The sequence below is a fragment of the Lolium perenne genome, chromosome 4, assembly GCF_019359855.2.
Source record: "Lolium perenne isolate Kyuss_39 chromosome 4, Kyuss_2.0, whole genome shotgun sequence".
Lineage (NCBI taxonomy): Eukaryota > Viridiplantae > Streptophyta > Magnoliopsida > Poales > Poaceae > Lolium > Lolium perenne.
The window spans coordinates 397,868,062-397,889,976 of record NC_067247.2 but is presented as its reverse complement, the minus strand read 5'-3'; the positions used below and the strand labels follow the sequence as shown (position 1 = coordinate 397,889,976).

At 47.2% G+C, this 21,915-nt stretch overlaps 1 pseudogene; it reads left to right on the top strand.

Annotated features, from left to right (window-relative positions):
* The first annotated feature begins 2,047 nt into the window (after positions 1–2,047).
* Positions 2,048–13,889, top strand: LOC127348244 (uncharacterized; annotated as a pseudogene).
* The last annotated feature ends 8,026 nt before the right edge of the window (positions 13,890–21,915 follow it).

Below are 21,915 nucleotides of genomic sequence, written 5' to 3'. Positions count from 1 at the left end.
ATTAGCAACAATGGTGTTCAAAGCGTTCATACTAATATGTTCCATAGGTTTTTTAATTTTCGCATCAAACCATCCATGTCTTAAATCAGGAAATAGAATAAGAGGCTCATTGTTGTCCATTATGCCAAACTAGTGTAAACAAGAAACAAAAAGATGCAATTGCAGGATCTAAAGGAAATAGCTTCGAGCACAAACACAACGGCAACAGAAAAGTACTTAGTTACCTGGGACCGGAGTATGAGTGCCTTTTACCTTTCCTCCCCGGCAACGGCGCCAGAAAATAGCTTGATGTCTACGGGTGCTTCTATTCTTGTAGACAGTGTTGGGCCTCCAAGAGCAGAGGTTTGTAGAACAGCAGCAAGTTTCCCTTAAGTGGATCACCCAAGGTTTATCGAACTCAGGGAGGAAGATGTCAAAGATATCCCTCTCATGCAACCCTGCAACAACAAAGCAAGAAGTCTCTTGTGTCCCCAACACACCTAATAGGTGCACTAGTTCGACGAAGAGATAGTGAAATACAAGTGGTATGAATGAATATGAGCAGTAGTAACGGCGCCAGAAAAGTGCTTGCTGGCGTGCAGTTGATGGTAGTAATATTGCAGGAAGTAAACAAGCAGTAGAACAGTAAACAAGCGATGTTTGCAGTATTTAGGAACAAGGCCTAGGGATCATACTTTCACTAGTGGACACTCTCAACATTGATCACATAACAGAATAAATAGATAGATGCTAGACTCTACACCCTCTTGTTGGATGATGAACACCACTAACTGTGTAGGATTACACGAACCCTCAATGCCGGAGTTAACAAGCTCCACAATATTCAATGTTCATATTTAAATAACCTTAGAGTGCACAACAGATCAACATAACCAAACCAAGTACTAACATAGCATGCACACTGTCACCTTCACACTACGAAAGGAGGAATAGATCACATCAATACTATCATAGCAATAGTTAACTTCATAATCTACAAGAGATCACAATCATAGCCTACGCCAAGTACTACACGATGCACACACTGTCACCATTACACCGTGCATGAGGAATAAACTACTTTAATAACATCACTAGAGTAGCACACAGATAAATTGTGATACAAAACACATTGCAATCATAAAGAGATATAAATAAGCACTTCACTATGCCATTCATAACAGCGAATAAGTATTCTGTGAAATATAGCCTAAGAGACCCACACGGTGCACACACTGTCACCTTTACACACGTGGGACAAGGAGTCTCCGGAGATCACATAAGTAAAATCCACTTGACTAGCATAATGACATCTAGATTACAAGCATCATCATATGAATCTCAATCATGTAAGGCAGCTCATGAGATTATTGTATTGAAGTACATAGGAGAGAGATGAACCACATAGCTACCGGTACAGCCCCGAGCCTCGATGGAGAACTACTCCCTCCTCATGGGAGACAGCAGCGTTGATGAAGATGGCGGTGGTGTTGATGGAGAAGCCTTCCGGGGGCACTTCCCCGTCCCGGCGGCGTGCCGGAACAGAGACTCCTGTCCCCCAGATCTTGGCTTCGCGATGGCGGCGACTCTGGAAGGTTTTCTCTGGTTTCGTTGAACGTATCGTGGTTTTTAGGTCAAGGACCTTTATATAGGCGAAGAGGCGGAGTCGGAGGGTCGACGAGGCGACGACACACTAGGGGGGCGCGGCCAAGGCCTGGGCCGCGCCACCCTGTCGTCTGGGGCCCACAGGGCCCTCCTCTGGCGGCTCTCGGGTGTTCTGGAAGCTTCGTCCAAAAATAGGATGCTTGGCATTGATTTCGTCCGATTCCGAGAATATTTCCTTACTAGAATTTCTGGAACCAAAAACAGCAGAAAACAGGAACTGGCCCTTCGGCATCTCATCAATAGGTTAGTTCCGGAAAACGCATAAATATGACATAAAGTATGCATAAAACATGTAGATATCATCAATAATGTGGCATGGAACATAAGAAATTATCGATACGTCGGAGACGTATCAGGCTGTATGATGGAAGAGGGTAGCTCTGTTAGTGAGCACGTGCTCGCTATGTCCAGGCATGCAAATAAGCTCAGTGACTTGGGGATAGTGATTCCTAACCGGCTGGGTATTCATCGTGTCCTCCAATCAATGCCACCTAGTTACAAGAACTTCATGATGAACTACAACATGCAGAACATGAACAAAGTGCTACCTGAACTCTTCTCCATGCTGAAAATCTGCTGAGGTTGAGATAAAGAAAGAGAACCAAGTGTTGATGGTCAACAAGACCACCGGTTTCAATAAGCAGGGCAAGCCTAACAAGGGCAACTTCAAGAAGGGCGGCAAGAAAGTTGCTGCGCCTCCTGAGAAGCCTAAGGCTGGTCCTAAACCTGATACTGTGTGCTATTACTGCAAGGAGAAGGGGCACTGGAATCGTAACTGCCCCAAATACTTGGTTGATCTGAAGAACGGCCTCATCAAGAAGAAAGGTATATTTGATATACATGTTATTGATGTCTATATTACTGGTTCTCGTAGTAGTGCCTGGGTATTTGATATTGATTCAGTTGCTCACATTTGTAACTCGAACGGAAAAAACGAAGCCTGGGAGGGACGAGGTGACGATGCGCGTTGGAAATGGATGCAAGGTCGATGTGATCGCCGTCGGCACGCTCCCTTTACATCTACCTTCGGGATTAGTTTTAAACCTTAATAATTGTTATTTGGTGCCTGCGTTGAGCATGAACATTATATCTGGATCTTGTTTAATTCAAGATGGTTATTCGTTTAAGTCAGAGAATAATGGTTGTTCTATTTATAAAAATATCTTTTATGGTCATGCACCTGAGATGAATGGTTTATTCTTGTTAAATCTCGATAGTACTGATACACATGTTCATAACATTGATGCTAAGCGAATTAAATTGAATGATAATTCTACTTATATGTGGCACTATCGTCTTGGTCATATTGGAGTGAAGCGCATGAAGAAACTCCATTCCGATGGACTTCTTGAGTCACTTGACTTTGAGTCACTTGATAGATGCGAAGCATGTCTCATGGGAAAAATGACTAAGACTCCATTCTCTGGTACAATGGAGCGAGCTACAGACTTGTTGGAAATCATACATACCGATGTGTGCGGAGCAATGAGTGTGGCATCGCGCGGTGGTTATCGTTATGTTCTAACCTTCACGGATGATCTGAGTAGATATGGGTATATTTACTTTATGAAACATAAATCTGAAACTTTCGAGAAGTTTAAGGAATTCCAAAGTGAAGTAGAAAATCAACGTAACAAGAAGATTAAGTTTCTGCGTTCTGATCGCGGAGGCGAATATCTGAGTTATGAGTTTGACATGCATTTAAATAAATGCGGAATACTTTCACAGTTGACACCGCCGGGAACACCACAGCGCAATGGTGTGTCCGAACGTCGTAATCGAACTCTCTTGGATATGGTTCGATCTATGATGTCTCTTACTGATTTGTCATTATCATTTTGGGGTTATGCATTAGAGACAGCCGCATTCACTTTAAATAGGGCACCATCTAAATCCGTTGAAATGACACCGTATGAATTATGGTTTCGAAAGAAACATAAGCTGTCGTTCCTTAAAGTTTGGGGTTGCGAAGCTTATGTAAAGAAGTTACAACCTGACAAGCTAGAACCCAAAGCGGAGAAATACGTCTTCATAGGATATCCTATGAAACAATTGGGTACACTTTCTACCTGGATGATCTACCAGTTGCTCTATCTCTCTCTGTAACTGCGATTGCAGCTAACAGTTTGACTGAATGTTTGCTGCAGCGTAGGTAGCGGGTGCAGGAGGAGCTGGGCAAGGTGGCGGGCGAGAAGGCGGAGTACCAGAGGCGGTCGCGCGCGGTGGAGGCCGGCAGGGCGGACGCGCGGCGGGACCTCGCGGGCGCCACGGGCGAGATCGACGACCTCTAGCTCAGCGTCAAGCGCGCGCAGATCACGGAGGCGCAGGCGCGCAAGGACGCCAACCTCACCAAGCTGCGCCTGCGCAAGACGGAGAAGCGCGCCGTGGCGCGGGCAGAGCTCGCCGGCGTGCGGGAACGGCACGCGGCGGCCAGGGCGGAGCTGGGTGAGGTGAGGAAGGAGCTGGGGGCGGTGAGGAAGGAGCGGGACGCCGTCGCGGCGGAGGCCGGCGCCGCGGCGGCGCGCTGATGCGTGCAGTTAACACACATCCGTTGGGAACCCCAAGAGGAAGGTGTGATGCGTACAGTAGCAAGTTTTCCCTCATAAAGAAACCAAGGTTTATCGAACCAGGAGGAGCCAAGAAGCACGTTGAAGGTTGATGGCGGCGGAGTGTAGTGCGGCGCAACACCAGAGATTCTGGCGCCAACGTGGAACCTGCACAACACAATCAAAGTACTTTGCCCCAACGTAACAGTGAGGTTGCCAATCTCACCGGCTTGCTGTAACAAAGATTAGATGTATAGTGTGGAAGATGATGTTTGTTTACGAAGAACAGTAAGAACAATTGCAGTAGATTGTATTTCAGATGTAAAGAATAGGACCGGGGTCCACAATTCACTAGTGGTGTCTCTCCCATAAGATAAACAGATGTTGGGTGAACAAATTACAGTTGGGTAATTGACAAATAGAGAAGGCATAACAATGCACATACATATATCATGATGAGTACTATGAGATTTAATCAGGGCATTACGACAAAGTACATAGACCGCTATCCAGCATCCATCTATGCCTAAAAAGTCCACTTTTAGGTTATCATCCGAACCCCTTCCGGTATTAAGTTGCAAGCAACAGACAATTGCATTAAGTATGGTGCGTAATGTAATCAACACAAATATCCTTAGACAAAGCATTGATGTTTTATCCCTAGTGGCAACAACACATCCACAACCTTAGAACTTTCTGTCACTGTCCCAGATTTAATGGAGGCATGAACCCACTATCGAGCATAAATACTCCCTCTTGGAGTCACAAGTATCAACTTGGCCAGAGCCTCTACTAGCAACGGAGAGCATGCAAGAACATAAATAACATATATGATAGATTGATAATCAACTTGACATAGTATTCAATATTCATCGGATCCCAACAAACACAAATGTAGCATTACAGATACATGATCTTGATCATGATAGGCAGCTCACAAGATCTAACATGATAGCACAATGAGGAGAAGACGACCATCTAGCTACTGCTATGGACCCATAGTCCAGGGGTGAACTACTCACACATCGATCCGGAGGCGATCATGGCGATGAAGAGACCTCCGGGAGATGATTCCCCTCTCCGGTAGGGTGCCGGAGGCGATCTCCTGAATCCCCCGAGATGGGATTGGCGGCGGCGGCGTCTCTGGAAGGTTTTTCGTATCGTGGCTCTCGGTACTAGGGGTTTCGCGACGAAGGCTTTAAGTAGGCGGAAGGGCGGAGTCGGAGGAGTCACGGGGGCCCCACACGCTAGGGCCGCGCGGCCAAGGCCTGGGCCACGCCGCCCTAGTGTGGCGTCGCCTCGTGGCCCCACTTCGTATCTCGCTCGGTCTTCTGGAAGCTTCGTGGAAAAATAAGCTCCTGGGCGTTTATTTCGTCCAATTCCGAGAATATTTCCTTACTAGGATTTCTGAAACCAAAAACAGCAGAAAACATCAACTGGCTCTTTGGCATCTCGTCAATAGGTTAGTGCCGGAAAATGCATAATAATGACATATAATGTGTATAAAACATGTGAGTATCATCATAAAAGTAGCATGGAACATAAGAAATTATAGATACGTCTGGGACGTATCAAGCATCCCCAAGCTTAGTTCCTACTCGCCCTCGAGTAGGTAAATGATAACAAAGATAATTTCTGAAGTGACATGCTATCATAATCTTGATCATACTATTGTAAGCATATGAGATGAATGCAGCGATTCGAAGCAATGATGAAGACAATGAGTAAACAAATGAATCATATAGCAAAAACTTTTCATGAATAATACTTTCAAGACAAGCATCAATAAGACTTGCATAAGAGTTACTCATAAAGCAATAAATTCAGAGTAAAGGTATTGAAGCAACACAAAGGAAGATATAAGTTTCAGCGGTTGCTTTCAACTTCAACATGTTTATCTCATGAATAATTGTCAACATAAAGTAATATAACAAGTGCAATAGGTAAACATGTAAGAATCAATGCACACAGTTTACACAAGTGTTTGCTTCTAATATAGAAAGAAGTAGGTAAACTGACTCAACAATAAAGTAGAAGAATGGCCCTTCGCAGAGGGAAGCATGGATTACTATTTTTGTGCTAGAGCTTTTCATTTTGAAAACATAGAAACAATTTTGTCAACGGTAGTAATAAAGCATATGTGTTATGTATAACACATCTTATAAGTTGCAAGCCTAATGCATAGTATACTAATAGTGCTCGCACCTTGTCCTAATTAGCTTGGATTAACACGGATTATCATTGCATAGCATATGTTTCAACCAAGTGTCACAAAGGGGTACCTCTATGCCGCCTGTACAAGGGTCTAAGGAGAAGGTTCGCATTGGATTTCTCGCTTTTGATCATTCTCAACTTAGACACCCATACCGGGACAACATAGACAACAGATAATGGACTCCTCTTTAATGCATAAGCATGCAACAACAGTTAAAATTCTCATAAGAGATTGAGGATTTGTGTCCAAACTGAAACTTCCACCATGAATCATGGCTTTAGTTAGCGGCCCAATGTTCTTCTCTAACATTATGCATACTCAAACCATTTGATCATGAAAATCTCCCTTACTTCAGACAAGACGAACATGCATAGCAACTCACATGATATTCAACAAAGGTAAAAGTTGATGGCGTCCCCAGAAACATGGTTACCGCTCAACAAGCAACTTATTAAGAAATAAGATACATAAGTACATATTCAATACCACAATAGTTTTTAAGGCTATTTTCCCATGAGCTATGTATTGTAGAGGCACAGAATAGAAGTTTAAAGGTAGCACTCAAGTAATGTACTTTGGAATGGCAGAGAAATACCATGTGGTAGGTAGGTATGGTGGACACAAATGGCATAGTTTTTGGCTCAAGGATTTGGATGCACGAGAGGAATTCCTCTCAATACAAGGCTAGGCTAGCAAGGTTGTTTGAAGCAAACTCAAGTATAAAAGGTGCATCAAAGCTCACATATGAACATATTGTAACTATTATAAGACTTTACATTGTCTCCTTGTTGTTCAAACACCTTAACCAGAAAATATCTAGACTCTAGAGACCAATCATGCAAACCAAATTTTAACAAGCTCTATGTAATTCTTCATTAATGGGTACAAGGTACATGATGCAAGAGCTTAAACATGATCTATATGAGCACAACAATTGCCAAGTATCACATTATTCAAGACATTATACCATTTACCACATGCGGCATTTTCCGTTTCCAACCATATATCAATGAATGAAATAGTCCAACTTTCGCAATGAACATTAAAGATAAAGCTAAGAACACATGTGTTCATACGAAACAGCGGAGCGTGTCTCTCTCCCACACAAAGAATGCTAGGATCCGATTTTATTCAAACAAAACGAAAACAAAAACAAACAGACGCTCCAAGTAAAGCACATAAGATGTGACGGAATAAAAATATAGTTTCACTAGAGGTGACCTGATAAGTTGTCGATGAAGAAGAGATGCCTTGGGCATCCCCAAGCTTAGACGCTCGAGACTTCTTAAAATATGCAGGGATGAACCACGGGGGCATCCCCAAGCTTTGACTTTTCACTCTTCTTAATCATATTGTATCATCCTCCTCTCTTGACCCTTGAAAACTTCCTCCACACCAAACTCAAAACAAACTCATTAGAGGGTCAGTGCATAATTCATATATACAGAGGTGACATAATCTTTCTTAACACTTCTGGACATTGCACAAAGCTATTGAAAGTTAATGGAACAAAGAAGTCCATCAAACATAGCAAAACAGGCAATGCGAAATAAAAGGCAGAATCTGTCAAAACAGAACAGTCCGTAAAGACGAATTTTTTAGAGGCACCAGACTTGCTCAGATGAAAATTCCCAAATTGAATGGAAGTTGCGTACATATCTGAGGATCACGCACGTAAATTGGCAGATTTTTCTGAGTTACCTACAGAGAACCATACCCAAATTCATGACAGCAAGAAATCTGTTTCTGCGCAGTAATCCAAATCTAGTATTGACTTTACTATCAAAGACTTTGCTTGGCACAACAATGCAATAAAATAAAAATAAGGAGAGGTTGCTACAGTAGTAACAACTTCCAAGACTCAAATATAAAACAAAGTGCAGGAGTAAAATAATGGGTTGTCTCCCATAAGCGCTTTTCTTTAACGCCTTTCAGCTAGGCGCAGCAACAATGCTTGGCACAACAATGCAATAAAATAAAAATAAGGAGAGGTTGCTACAGTAGTAACAACTTCCAAGACTCAAATATAAAACAAAGTGCAGGAGTAAAATAATGGGTTGTCTCCCATAAGCGCTTTTCTTTAACGCCTTTCAGCTAGGCGCAGAAAGTGTGAATCAAGTAACATCAAGAGATGAAGCATTGACATCAAAAAAAATTTCACAAACAAAACTTGTTGCAGAGGGTACCTTAGATGCTTCATTATCTAAATTTCCCATAGTGGTACTAAGGGTTTTATCAATTTTAGTCTTACAATAATTCTTTGGCTTAGGCACCTTAGAAACATACATGAATTTTTGCTCCTTTCCCACATAAGCTTTCTCTTTAAATTTAAGAGAAGAAAAAGTTGAACCCAATGTTCCCATAGCTTCTTCAAGTCTACCAATTCTATGAGTTTGATTATCATGGATAGCACAAGTTTCTAAAGTAGCAATTCTTTCATTAATTCCTCCTAGGGATTTATCAAGTTTATCAATATTATCAAGTAATACCCCCAATTTAGTCTCAACACTTGGAAGATTTTTCTCTATGGCTTCCAACTTTTTCATGACATCCTCAAGAGAGATTTCAATTTTAGTTTCATTAACAGGTGGTATTCCAACTAGACTCTCAATGATGCAACTAGCTTCTAAAGCAGGAGTACCTAGGAAATTACCCCCGAAAGAGTATCAAGAACATACCTATTCCAGCTAGATATACCAACATAAAAGTTCCTAAGTAGGATAATAGTGGAGTGTTTCTTAGTGCACCTATGATGGGCATCACTAATTCTATACCAAGCATCTTTAAAACTTTCTCCACCTTGTTGCTTAAAAGAACGAACTTCAACTTCAGGATTACTCATTTTTAGCAGTAGTAAATAAAGCAAACTAAATAAAGTAAATGCAAGTAACTAATTTTTTGTGTGTTTTTAATATAGAGAACAAGATAGTAAATAAAGTAAAACTAGCAACTAATTTTTTTGTGTTTTGTTTTAGTGCAGCAAACAAAGTAGTAAATAAAATAAAGCAAGACAAAAACAAAGTAAAGAGATTGGATGTGGAAGACTCCCCTTGCAGCGTGTCTTGATCTCCCCGGCAACGGCGCCAGAAAATATGCTTGATGCGTGCAGTTAACACACGTCCGTTGGGAACCCCAAGAGGAAGGTGTGATGCGTACAGTAGCAAGTTTTCCCTCAGAAAGAAACCAAGGTTTATCGAACCAGGAGGAGCCAAGAAGCACGTTGAAGGTTGATGGCGGCGGAGTGTAGTGCGGCGCAACACCAGGGATTCTGGCGCCAACGTGGAACCTGCACAACACAATCAAAGTACTTTGCCCCAACGTAACAGTGAGGTTGTCAATCTCACCGGCTTGCTGTAACAAAGGATTAGATGTATAGTGTGGAAGATGATGTTTGTTTACGAAGAACAGTAAGAACAATTGCAGTAGATTGTATTTCAGATGTAAAGAATAGGACCGGGGTCCACAGTTCACTAGTGGTGTCTCTCCCATAAGATAAACAGATGTTGGGTGAACAAATTACAGTTGGGCAATTGACAAATAGAGAAGGCATAACAATGCACATACATATATCATGATGAGTACTATGAGATTTAATCAGGGCATTACGACAAAGTACATAGACCGCTATCCAGCATGCATCTATGCCTAAAAAGTCCACTTTCAGGTTATCAGCCGAACCCCTTCCGGTATTAAGTTGCAAGCAACATACAATTGCATTAAGTATGGTGCGTAATGTAATCAACACAAATATCCTTAGACAAAGCATTGATGTTTTATCCCTAGTGGCAACAACACACACTACAAGGAAAAGGCCTATTGGCGGCGCACCAAAAAGGCCTATTGCCGGCGCACTTAGAGCCCACCGGTGGGAACAGGCCGGTGATAATCGCTTATTGCCGGCGCACCTGTTGGTGCGCCGGTGGTAACTTGCGTTATCCCCGGCGCACCTGTCTTGTTCGCCGGCGGTAGGTTATACAAGAAAACAAAAAAAAATCAAATCTAGATCTAGATCTAGATCTAGCTAATCAGTGGTTGTCATCTCTGCGCCGGTGTAGGAGGTACAGGAGGTGCAGGATGATGGCGGAAGCTCCCGAGGTCATCGCGTCGGTGTAGGAGGAGGACGAGTAGGCCGGAGGTGGAGGAGCCCAGAGTAGGTGGGGGAGCCCGGAGTTGATGGAGGTGGCCAGAGTTGGTGGAGGAGGCCGGAGGTGGTGGAGGAGGCTGGACGTGGTGGCGGAGGCCGGACGTGGTGGAGGAGGCCGGAGGTGGTGGAGGAGGCCGGAGGTGTTGGAGGAGGCCGGAGGACGTTGTGGCCGTCGGTGGCCATCGTGGCCGTCGGTGCAGTAAAGGTCGCCGGAGTAGCTCGCTGCAGTAGCTCGATGTAGTAGATGAGGAGGAGGAGGAGGAGGAAAAGAGAAGGAAAATGTGAAAGTGAGGAGCACAGGCAGGTGTGGAGTATATACCATAGGTTACTGCCGGCGCACCAAGTAGGGTAGTGCGCCGGGGGTATTTTTTTTCTTTTTTTCTCCCAAATCTTAAATCTGAAAAAAGTCCTGTTTCTGTTTTGAATTTGACGAATCCATTTTTTCTCCAAACGGCCGTAGGCGGTTGAATTCGAATAGGAAATTTCGAGTAGATCGATTTTGATATAAAAAAGTTTTTCATCGGAGGTCGTATGCAACCAGAAATCCCGTTTTACCGAAAGATGACGCCATTTTGCATAATACATCGAAATTCAAATTTTCAAATTTTTACTAAAACTAGATCACATATTACATGGGCATTTCAAAGGATTTTATTTTTTGAATTTTCTATCATTTTCTATTATTTTTTCGAAAACTGAAAAGGCGATTCCCGGGGGGGTGGAGAGAAAAATCTAGGCAGCTTACCCCCGGCGCACCTCTATGGTGGTGCGCTGGTGGTAAATTGTCTACCACCGGCGCACCACCATAGAGGTGCGCCGGGGGTAAGGTGCCCAGATTTTTACTGTTCAGCCAGATCTCTTCGAATTTTATCCCCGGCGCACTAATTTTTTTTGTGCGCCGGCAGTATAGGTCCATCGCCGGCGCGGCGCTTATTTGGTGCGCCGGCAACATGTTCCACCGGCGCATGCCTATGGTGGTGCGCCGGCACCACTTGCGTGCAGCTATAGCCCTTTTCCTAGTAGTGACATCCACAACCTTAGAACTTTCTGTCACTGTCCCAGATTTAATGGAGGCATGAACCCACTATCGAGCATAAATACTCCCTCTTGGAGTCACAAGTATCAACTTGGCCAGAGCCTCTACTAGCAACGGAGAGCATGCAAGAACATAAATAACATATATGATAGATTGAGAATCAACTTGACATAGTATTCAATATTCATCGGATCCCAACAAACACAACATGTAGCATTACAGATAGATGATTTTGATCATGATAGGCAGCTCACAAGATCTAACATGATAGCACAATGAGGAGAAGACGACCATCTAGCTACTGCTATGGACCCATAGTCCAGGGGTGAACTACTCACACATCGATCCGGAGGCGATCATGGCGATGAAGAGACCTCCGGGAGATGATTCCCCTCTCCGGCAGGGTGCCGGAGGCGATCTCCTGAATTCCCCGAGATGGGATTGGCGGCGGCGGCGTCTCTGGTAGGTTTTTCGTATCGTGGCTCTTGGTACTGGGGGTTTCGCGACGAAGGCATTAAGTAGGCGGAAGGGCGGAGTCGGAGGAGTCACGGGGGCCCCACACGCTAGGGCCGCGCGGCCAAGGCCTGGGCCGCGCCGCCCTAGTGTGGCGTCGCCTCGTGGCCCCACTTCGTATCTCCCTCGGTCTTCTGGAAGCTTCGTGGAAAAATAAGCCCCTGGGCGTTGATTTCGTCCAATTCCGAGAATATTTCCTTACTAGGATTTCTGAAACCAAAAACAGCAGAAAACAACAACTGGCTCTTCTGCATCTCGTCAATAGGTTAGTGCTGGAAAATGCATAATAATGACATATAATGTGTATAAAACATGTGAGTATCATCATAAAAGTAGCATGGAACATAAGAAATTATAGATACGTTTGGGACGTATCACGCGCGCGCGAGAGACGGCTGGCGAGGCTGTGGCGGCGGGCGAGGCCGTGAGGGAGGCGGCCGAGGAGCTCGCTGCGGTGAAGGCGGAGCTGGAGTCCGCGCGCGGCGCGCATGATGTGGCCGAGGAGAATAGGTTGCGGCTGGCGATGGCGTGGTAGGAGGACAAGGTGCAGTTGCAGAGCGAGCTGAAGCAGGGTGAGGAGGAGGCGAGGAGGTTGAGGGATGAGCTGCTCGCGGCCGGCGAACTCGAGTCCAAGGTCGCCGCGGCTTCCGAACAACGGGCGAATCTAAGAGTCGAGCTGTTCACGTGCGCTATCGAAGGGGCCAGTGCGGAGGACATGGCGGCGGTGGGCGCGCCGTCGGTGAAGCTGGCGAACGCAAGGAAGGAGCTCGAGGAGGTGAAGACGAGCATGGAGAAGGCCCAAGACGAGGCCAAGATCATGCGGGTCGCCGCCGCGTCGTTGTGCGCCGACCTCGAGAAGGAGAAGGCGGAGCTCGCCGCTGTGCGGAGGAAGGAGGAGGCCACGTCGGCGTCCATCCCACCGCTGGAGGAAGAGCTGAGCCTGTTGACCTCCGAGCTTACTGCGGCGCAGGCAAGAGCAAGGGACAGCAAAAAGAGCAGGAGGTCTGAGCAGCTAAGCGAGGCACGGCAAGAGGCAGAGCGAGCGAAGGCGCGCTCAAGCGGCGCAGGAGGAAATTGCCGTGGCCAGGGAAGAGGCACGCGTGGCCAAGGCCGCCGTACAGACCATGGAGGCGCGGCTGGAGGCCGTGATGCGGGAGATACTCGCCGCGAACGCGTCGGCGGAGACCGCCACGGCATCGGCGGACGCGCTGGTGCAACAGCAAGATAACAAGAGCGGCGCCGTCGAAGGCGGCGTGGCGCTGGAGGCGGATGAGTACGAGGAGCTGAGTCGGCGGGCGCGGGAAACAGAGGAGGTGGCTGGCAAGCGGATGGTCGAGGCGGTGAAGCTGATCAAGGAGGCCAAGGACGCGGAGGTGCGGAGCCTGGAGAAGCTGACGCAGCTGACCAAGTGGACCGAGCAGAGGAGGCAGGCGCGGCAGGCGGCGACGGCGGAGGCCGAGGAAGCGGAGCTCTGCAAGGCCGAGGCGGAGCGCGAGCTGCGGCAGCTGCAGGCCGAGGAGCGGCGCGCCGGCGGCAGTGCAGGCGGCGAGACCGCGTCGCCGCGCACGGGACTGGCCGATATCTCCGCGTTTGATGGCAGCGGGCGCGGGAACCCGCACATACTCAGCCCCAGAGGAGGGTACATGCCGAGGGCCGACATGGCGGCCATGTCGGCGGCGGAGGAGGCGGACGCCAAGCAGAAGAAGAACTTCTTTCCCCGCATGGCAATGTTCTTGGCTCGGAAGAAAGCTCAGTCCTGGAACGGCAAGTGATTTTGTTGGCTTTGTAAATGCTCGGCTTAAACATGTGTGAATTTTATTGATAAATGAGAAGATCATGAAATTTTGGCTCGCTGTTGAGATATTTGAGCACAAATGTAATAGTGCTGCATATTTTGGATCCAACTTCCATAGTTCCATGAATCCATGGTATCGTGCGTTGGACATGTGCAGGGCCCATTTTCTCTCTTTTGGTCTTTATACATTTTATATGATTTATTAGGTTCCCCTCATATCACATATCAGATCTAAATCTAAAATTTTAAATCTTTGTAAGTTTTGAACCACAATTTTAATTTATGGACCGTTTGAATAAGATCCTAAGAAAAGAGCTACAAAACAAGACTAATATTTAATATATTTTGATAAAGTTTGGAAATTGACTTTTGAAACACAATAAAATTTTAGTGAAACTCGATGATATGTTTCTTAGAATTTTTTTATTCCGCTCTATATCAAACTCGGTTCAATAGACTTAGAAAATATTTGCCAATTGTCTTAGAATTCAATTTGGACAACAAATTTGTATCAGATTTAATCAAGTTTTTTTGTGTATCATTATGTTTGACATTAGTGGCCATAAAGATAAAATGCAAGCTGCTATAAAACCTTCAAATAAAATTTAGTTTGAAGTGTCCATAGAGTATATTGAGTTGCCACCATTCATAAAGTATAAAAATAATCAAAAAGAATGAACCTGAAATTCAAAAGAATCGCTTAAGCAACAAAAGACATAATCTGTCTAAAAAAATAGAAGCAACAAAATGTAATTGTTTAGCCCTCTTAGGAACGTCGGGAATTTTCTGATTTTTGCGCATATACAGAACAAAAATTTATAGCTTCAGCATAAATTTCAGCTCAATCGGAGTTACCAACAAATCAAAAAAATTGTTTCCGTGAAGAAGCTGTCGATGAAATAGCCGCCGTAGTATATGTCGAATATCTTGTAATAGGTCAGGTAAAAAATAACAATGAACGAAGCAAAAGATATAATAATACTGCTTATTAAATAACGTCAAAATACTTAGTTTTGCTTTTTGGATGAAGGAAGATCGACCGGATATTGGAACTTGTGAGCAGAGTCTTATGGTGTTTAGCCTGAAACAGTCGATACGGTGGACACAATCTGGCGGATCCGTGACGGGTGAACCCCACCCTTGAGTGTGGCATTGTTAGGTCTTTGTCGGATGGCCAACTCGTGAAGACGATTTGTGACTTGCCTCCATGTTCTGTTTATTCAACGATGCATACATGCTCACAATATACATGCAAAGACGATGTAGATAATTTAATTAATGGCTTAATTAAATACGTAAAACCAAGATAATTATGCGAATAGTTGTGAACGAATTCAAGGACCTAACAATGCCAACTGATAATACATAAAAGGTAGTAAGACTTAGCTTTTTCTGCGTGGAAGAAACAGATCGATCAGATCCGGTGGAAAAGAAATCATCAACTCAACTTCACGTGCAGGTTCCGGTCTTCCGCGCCAGTTTCATCTTCGCGTGGTGCTCCTGTTGGGTGGAATTAGAGCTTCTTAAGGATGAGCAATGGTGGCATATACATCTAGCCGCTCCATATAAAAAAGTTGTCGGAAGAAATATGGTAAATTTTATATTTTTAATGGAAGTTATAAGCGACCTCACAAATATGATACTATGTATCTCTTTCTCTCTTCAAAAATCATACTTTCAAGGCTTAAAATTCCACTTTCTGAAGAGGAGGTGGTCTCCTCATCCAAATCTGTTTTGAACCACTTGAACCTAGCTAAAGGTGTGAGGCAGTGCATGGGGCATGCCCTTAGGATCAGTCGGGTGCGCAACAAAGGCTGCGGGTTCTCTTTCCTTTTCTCTGCATCTCGAGTGCTCGACTTCATGCTTCCCTTCTTTTCTCGATGATTCCAAGGCTTTGGCTTCATTGTTCGATTGAATCACTGACGATGTTCATGCTTACGCCGATCCCGTGCGTACCGTGCACCACGCATGTGGCTCCCCGCCAAGCGGCTACAGTGATTCGGTGGCTGCACCACTTTGATTGGTGTAGAGTATTTGACGTTTTCTGATCTTCAAACCTCGGTGATGATGTTGATGACGAACTCGATGGATCTCACCCAGGTAACAAAATCCAGTCGTCGCGCTTTCCACAGACGGTGCCAATGACGAGGTTGTACTCTCGACAATGTCCAAGGCTATGGACTTAGGTCTTGGGAAAGGCGACGATTAGAGATTCCGGGAGCGAGATGGCACACGACATACCCAGGATCACATCCCCACGTTGGAGGATCGCATCCTGCTAGCAATCCAGTATATGATAGATGAGTGACAGGGTGCCACCTTAGACGGAGTTGTGTCTAGTCTAGTATTACGTCTATGATCTTACGTGCCCCGAAGAGGTGTCTATATCTGACTTTATATATGCAACCAGGTTAGGGTTTACAAGAGTCTTAGTCTATTACATATTGTAGGCTTCTTTCTTGTAATTCAAATCGATATTACATGCGGGTCCAACTTGTAGAGTCCTTGTGCTAGTCCACCTCCATAATCCGTCTTACCGTGTATAGTAATAATGGATACCCGAAAGGGTATACCCATGACACTGATTCTTGTAGGTTCTTCCCAACGTTGGGCTCGTGGGAGATGTTTCAATTGTCTTGAGTGTGACTACCAGGTCAGCACATGTCGTGGATTCTTCAGATGTATCCACTATCGTCGTCCTAGTCACCGGGAGCATTTCTGTCGTGCTCGCTTTCCTGCCGCTCTTGGTATAGAGGATGTCACTTGTGTTTGATATCCGATCGCTTCTGCTCCTTGCCAGCAGAGCCGCTCTCCACCTGCTTAGCCTCGTTGTCCCTCGTCGTCGCGAAGTTCGACAAAGGTCGTGGGGCACTTGGTTGCAATGGTGCCGACAAGACCCTCTCTTAGGAGTTGCGATCAATTCAAGATCAACAACAATTTGGACTCTCTCTTTCAGTCCTAGGTTACCTTGAGGCGCATGGAGCTCTCAGTTAGTTGACGTCCGTGTTGAGGAGGCGTCTCGCCCTCTTCGTGAAGAGGTGGCAGCTCTCAAGCTGATGTTGGCACGTGTTGGTGATTCTTATGAGCCAACTGAGGCATGTCCTTCTGATGGTTTGGGGCTTGCCAAAGTGTAGGCTTCGGTCGCGCTTAACTCCTTTGAGCAGTCGTCGGTGGTTGAGGAAAAGCATCTCTACGGTTGTTTCTCCTCCCGCAGTCTTGTTGTCGTTGCCTAATCGACGGTACATCGGAGGAGGTATCCTCACGAGGGGAAGAAGAAGTAGGGGCCATAGGGCGGAGAGCACACGGGACGGTGGTACGCGATTTACCCAGCTTCGGAACACCTGTACGATGACAGGGCCTACTGCTGCTTGTCTGGAATTATCTGGGCGCTTCGCGTTGTTACAATGAGTTGTGGTTGTCCCTCTAGGGCTCCCGGGATCCGGCTTATAAAGGCGCACGGATCTAGGGTTTACATGGAGAGTCCTAGCCGGATTACAGACAGCCTAGCTACGGTACAATATCTTGCCGTGCACGTCACGGATCCGCCTTCCGTATACGTCGTACTGGATCCGGGTTCCTCATGGGCCTCCGTGGATCCGGGTTACTCCTGATGTCGGTACGGATCCGGCTTACTGATCCTGGGCCGGACTTCTTCCTTCATGATCAACAGCAACTGGGCCGCCCGATGGGCCACATGCCTCATCACCATCCGTGGGCCACCCGGGCTTGCCGGATCTAGGCACTGTCGATGGTACACCCATGAAGTATACCCACAACAGTAGCCCCCAGAGTTCTCCGAGTTTCACCTGCAGTTTCCGCCATGCTTGTACCTTAGGTTTTCGGCATCGTTGGTAACGCGGAGAAACTTGAAAAACTCCAACTTCACATTTTCTTCTTTCCTAACTTTAGTCAGAAAATCCCCCATCCTGCGGGACTTCATCCATCGACAATTTTAAACATGTCTCCGGGTTACTCCCCTGCTTGCGAATGAGAATTGCTTATCTTCACGCTTTTACCCGGAATCTTAACAGACTCAAACGGTTCCGCCAATTATGGCGCCATTTTCGCGCGATTTGTGCGGTAACTTATCTCTAGCCATTTTTACTGTTAGGGTTTGGGACACGTGTCACACATCCAACGGCGCGACGCTTGCGTTCCGACCACAGGATGCGGAGCACGAATCTCGTCCCTCAGCCTATAAATATCCGCCGTTGACCGTTTACCCCTCATTCACCCCTCTTCTCACCTCTCTGCCGAGCGCCGCCCGTGAGCTCTTCCTCCGCCGTGCCGGAACCCGCCGGAATAGTCGCCGGAGCATCGCCGGAGCGAGCCCACCACCGCAGTGTTCTTCGTGTTCTTAACTCCGGCGAGCCACCGCGCGGAAAACTCGTCGCCGGCAACTCCGACCACCGCACACGCCATTACGGTAAGTCTTCGAGCTTCACTTTCGCGCCGTAGTTGGTAGGGGTGAACTTTGGGGAAGATGACGTGGGATCCGACTAAAGAAAGTTTCCGCCAAACCCTTTTTTCTTCAGATGTCTTCAACGACTCCGCCTCCGACCTCGAAACCAATCATGGCGACCCCAATCTCCTCCGCCCCTCCTCCCTTTGTTCCAGTCAGGCTGGATCCTTCAAAGGATTCCGGCAAGGAGGCTGAGGGGACCTCTGCTCACCCAGAGATAGCCTCCGGGGCGGGTCAAACGGAGCACCAGGCGGAAGAGGTTGCCAAAAAGTCGAAAGCTCGCAAGCGAGACTCCGAAGCTAAGGGAAAATGGTGGCCCTGCACCACCACCGAGATGGAGCTGAAGAACCTCGAGGCGGAGGGCTTCCTGCAACCTGGAAGCTGGAGGTCAGTTCCAGATGAACTAGCTCCAGCTCCGAGGGACAACGAGATGGTGCTGACGAAGGCACTGGTGGAGCGCGGTTTTTCCTTTCCGCCTTCGGACTTCTTCCTGGAGATTCTGAAGACGTATAGGCTCCAACCCCACAACATATCTCCGAATAGCGTGCTTGCCATCAGCAACCATGTCACCCTCTGCGAAGGCCATCTCCGGGTAACCCCCGAGCTCTCTCTGTTCCAATATTTCTTTACTGTCAAGAAGGAGAAGATCCGCCAGACTTCCAAGTTGGCAACTTGCGGATCCATCACCTTCATACTCCGCCCGGGTCGCGTCTACCCCCCCACCGACCGCCACGAATCCGCGAGGTACTGGTCCAGGGGTTTCTTCTACTTGAAGGACGTCTCTGACCCCGCGAGCGAAAAGAAGCTGCCGCCTTTCAAGAACTGCCCCGCCACCGAGATTCCGGCATGGTCACACTGCCCCCACCTTTCCGAATCGCCCCAGCTCACACGCGCCGTCAGGCGGATCTGTAAGCTGACGGAAGAGGGGCTGACGGGGAAGGACTTAACCCTTTCCTGGTTCACCAAGCGGATCCAGCCGCTCCAACAGAGGGACCGCCTGATGTTCCAATACACAGGGCGCGACGACGCAATGCGCGCTACAAAAGATAATCTTTCCGCCGACGCCATCGACAAGAGGATCCGGCTCCTCATCAAAATCCCACGTGAACTTCACGTTCACGTGTGCAATAAAGACATTCATACGAATGATTCCGGAACCGCGGTACGTCGTCTCGACTTTAATCTTTTGTTTCTCTTCGCATCTACTTTTTTGTCTGTGTTTAACTTTGCATTAGCTCGAGGCGCTTGAAGAAAGCGAACTCGGAATTCTCCTCCGGGTTCCTTCCACCGGTAACACGGATCCGGATGTCGCATCGGAGGCGGAAGCTCCTGAAGCCCCACGCCCTGCTAAGAGGAAGAAGCCGGCTCCTTCCAGCCCCCATGCGAAACGCCCCCGCGAAGTGCTTAGCACTGCGGCTACTCGGAAAGCGGAGGCGGAAAAGAAGCGCCTCTCACTGATTAACACCAGCAACAAGGGGCAGCCTGCCATCCAGCATTTCTTCAAGCCTTCCGGGTAAGCTCCTATTTCCGAGATCCAAGTTCTGGTTTCACGCTCAAACTTACTTTTATGTTTTTTCTGAAGCTCCGGAAGCCAGCCCCCCAAGGCCCCAAGGGTCCCAAAGAAGAGAGCCAGGCCATCTCCGGCCTCCTTTCCAATTACTCCTGAGGTTGAAGTTCCGCCCAAGGCTTCATCCGCCAGCAAGCCGGATCCGAAAGACGTCATCGACCTTGATGACCTTCCTGAGGATCCCGCCCACCATGGTGACTCCGCCAAGGGGACCTCCTCACCCGTTCCTCCGCCAGAGCAGCCAAGCTCCGCTTTCGCGGGGCCCACTGGAGAAGAGCAGGAGCAAAAAGTTAAGCTCCTCCAAGTTACCAACGCGACTCGAGTCAACCTCCAACCAACTCCGTCCCTCCAAAAGCTTACCCTTGCAAAACGTCACGCGGAGGTTTCCGCCATGCTGAACAAGGTGTGGGGAAAGCCGGACGAGGAGATGCGAGAGCTCGCGAACCTGGAGGACAGCCTGAAGGATTTTTTTGCCAAGCACAAGGAAGTGCGGCAGGTAATACTAGCCCCCAAGCATTGGGTGATATAGTTCCGTGTAACATGTATTAGCCGATGCTTTCCCAAAATGTACCTTTAGGCGGATTCTTCGCTAGCTCCCCAGACTTTAATATCCGACTAACTCTTTGCTGCTTCGCAGACCACGCGGAAACTGCACGAAGATCTGCGCGTGCACGTGCTGGAGCAGATCGCGGAAATCGAGGGGCTGCGCCAGCATGCGGAAAATAGCAAGAAAGATATCCAGCTGCTTGAGACCCGCCTTCAAGGTACGAGATCCGGGTCTTTTACTTTTTGTGCTAACAATTGTTTAGGATGCATAATATGTTCAACTTGCTGCCTGCAGAAGAAGCTGCTAAGCACTCTTCATTCGATGAGCTTTCCGCCAAGGTCAAGGTGCTGGAGGCGGAGAACGAGTCCCTCAAAACCTTTATCCAAGAATCCTCCAGTAAGGAGACTGAGGCGAGGAAAGAGCTCTCCGAGAAGCATACCCGCGACCTGGCGGAGCTGAATGAAAAACTGGAGAAAAGCCAGGGCCGCGTGCTTTCCGTGATATCCAAGAACAGAGTTCTGGAAGCGGAGGCGGAGGCCATTGACAAACTTATCTTCCGTAAGCATTTTTTCCGCGTCGTGCTCCGACCATCTTGTATGCTTTTCTCTAACGGAACTGAACCTCCTTCTTCCACAGCAAGCCTCGGCTTTGAGTGGTCAAAAGAGTCAAACCTGAAGAGGACGGAGGCATATGATGAAGCGCGGATTTCAATCGACGCGTTATTCGAAGCCTGTCGCGGAATTGCCAAGACTCTGTCTCTGAAGAAGGCCAAAACCACGATCATCGACACGATGACCAAACTTATGCAACAGGTGCCAGATTTCATCAGGGACTGGCAAAAATCTTCAGCACGCGGAGCCGCCTCCCTAGTCCTGGCCACCTGCAAGGCTCACTTCCCCTCACTCAACTTGGCGGATGTTGCACGCGGAGCCCCCAAGGATTCCGATATGGGTGCCCTCCTCGCGGAAACCGAAGGCTACGAGTAGTTGTTTGTCAGGCGAGTGGATCACTCGTTCTGGTATAACAAGCACGATCTGCCCGAAGGATTTTCCGATGCAGAGGAGGAAGCAGGTGAGCCGGAGTATTATGGGGAAGGATCCGGGTCAAGCGGCGAGCATTCCGGAGGTAACTCTGGTGACGACTCCGAAGCCGGATCTGGTGGCAGCGACGACGGCTCCACCTACCAGCAATCTGAAGAGGAGGACTCCGAGTAGAGTTCCTGTTTTAAACAATGAAACAATTTGCATCATTTTGGCCCCGGAGTGGGTTTGTAATAATACTTTAAATTCTTAAGTAGCTAGGAACGAAACGATTATGCATGGGGCGGAAATACTTATCCTGCTATCCGTTAATGTTATGTGCATGTTTCGTTTTTATGTCGGAAAGCAAGTGCTGATTTCGTTGTTTTCCGGCTTGCCCGCTTGACCTTCCGCGAGCCGGAAGACC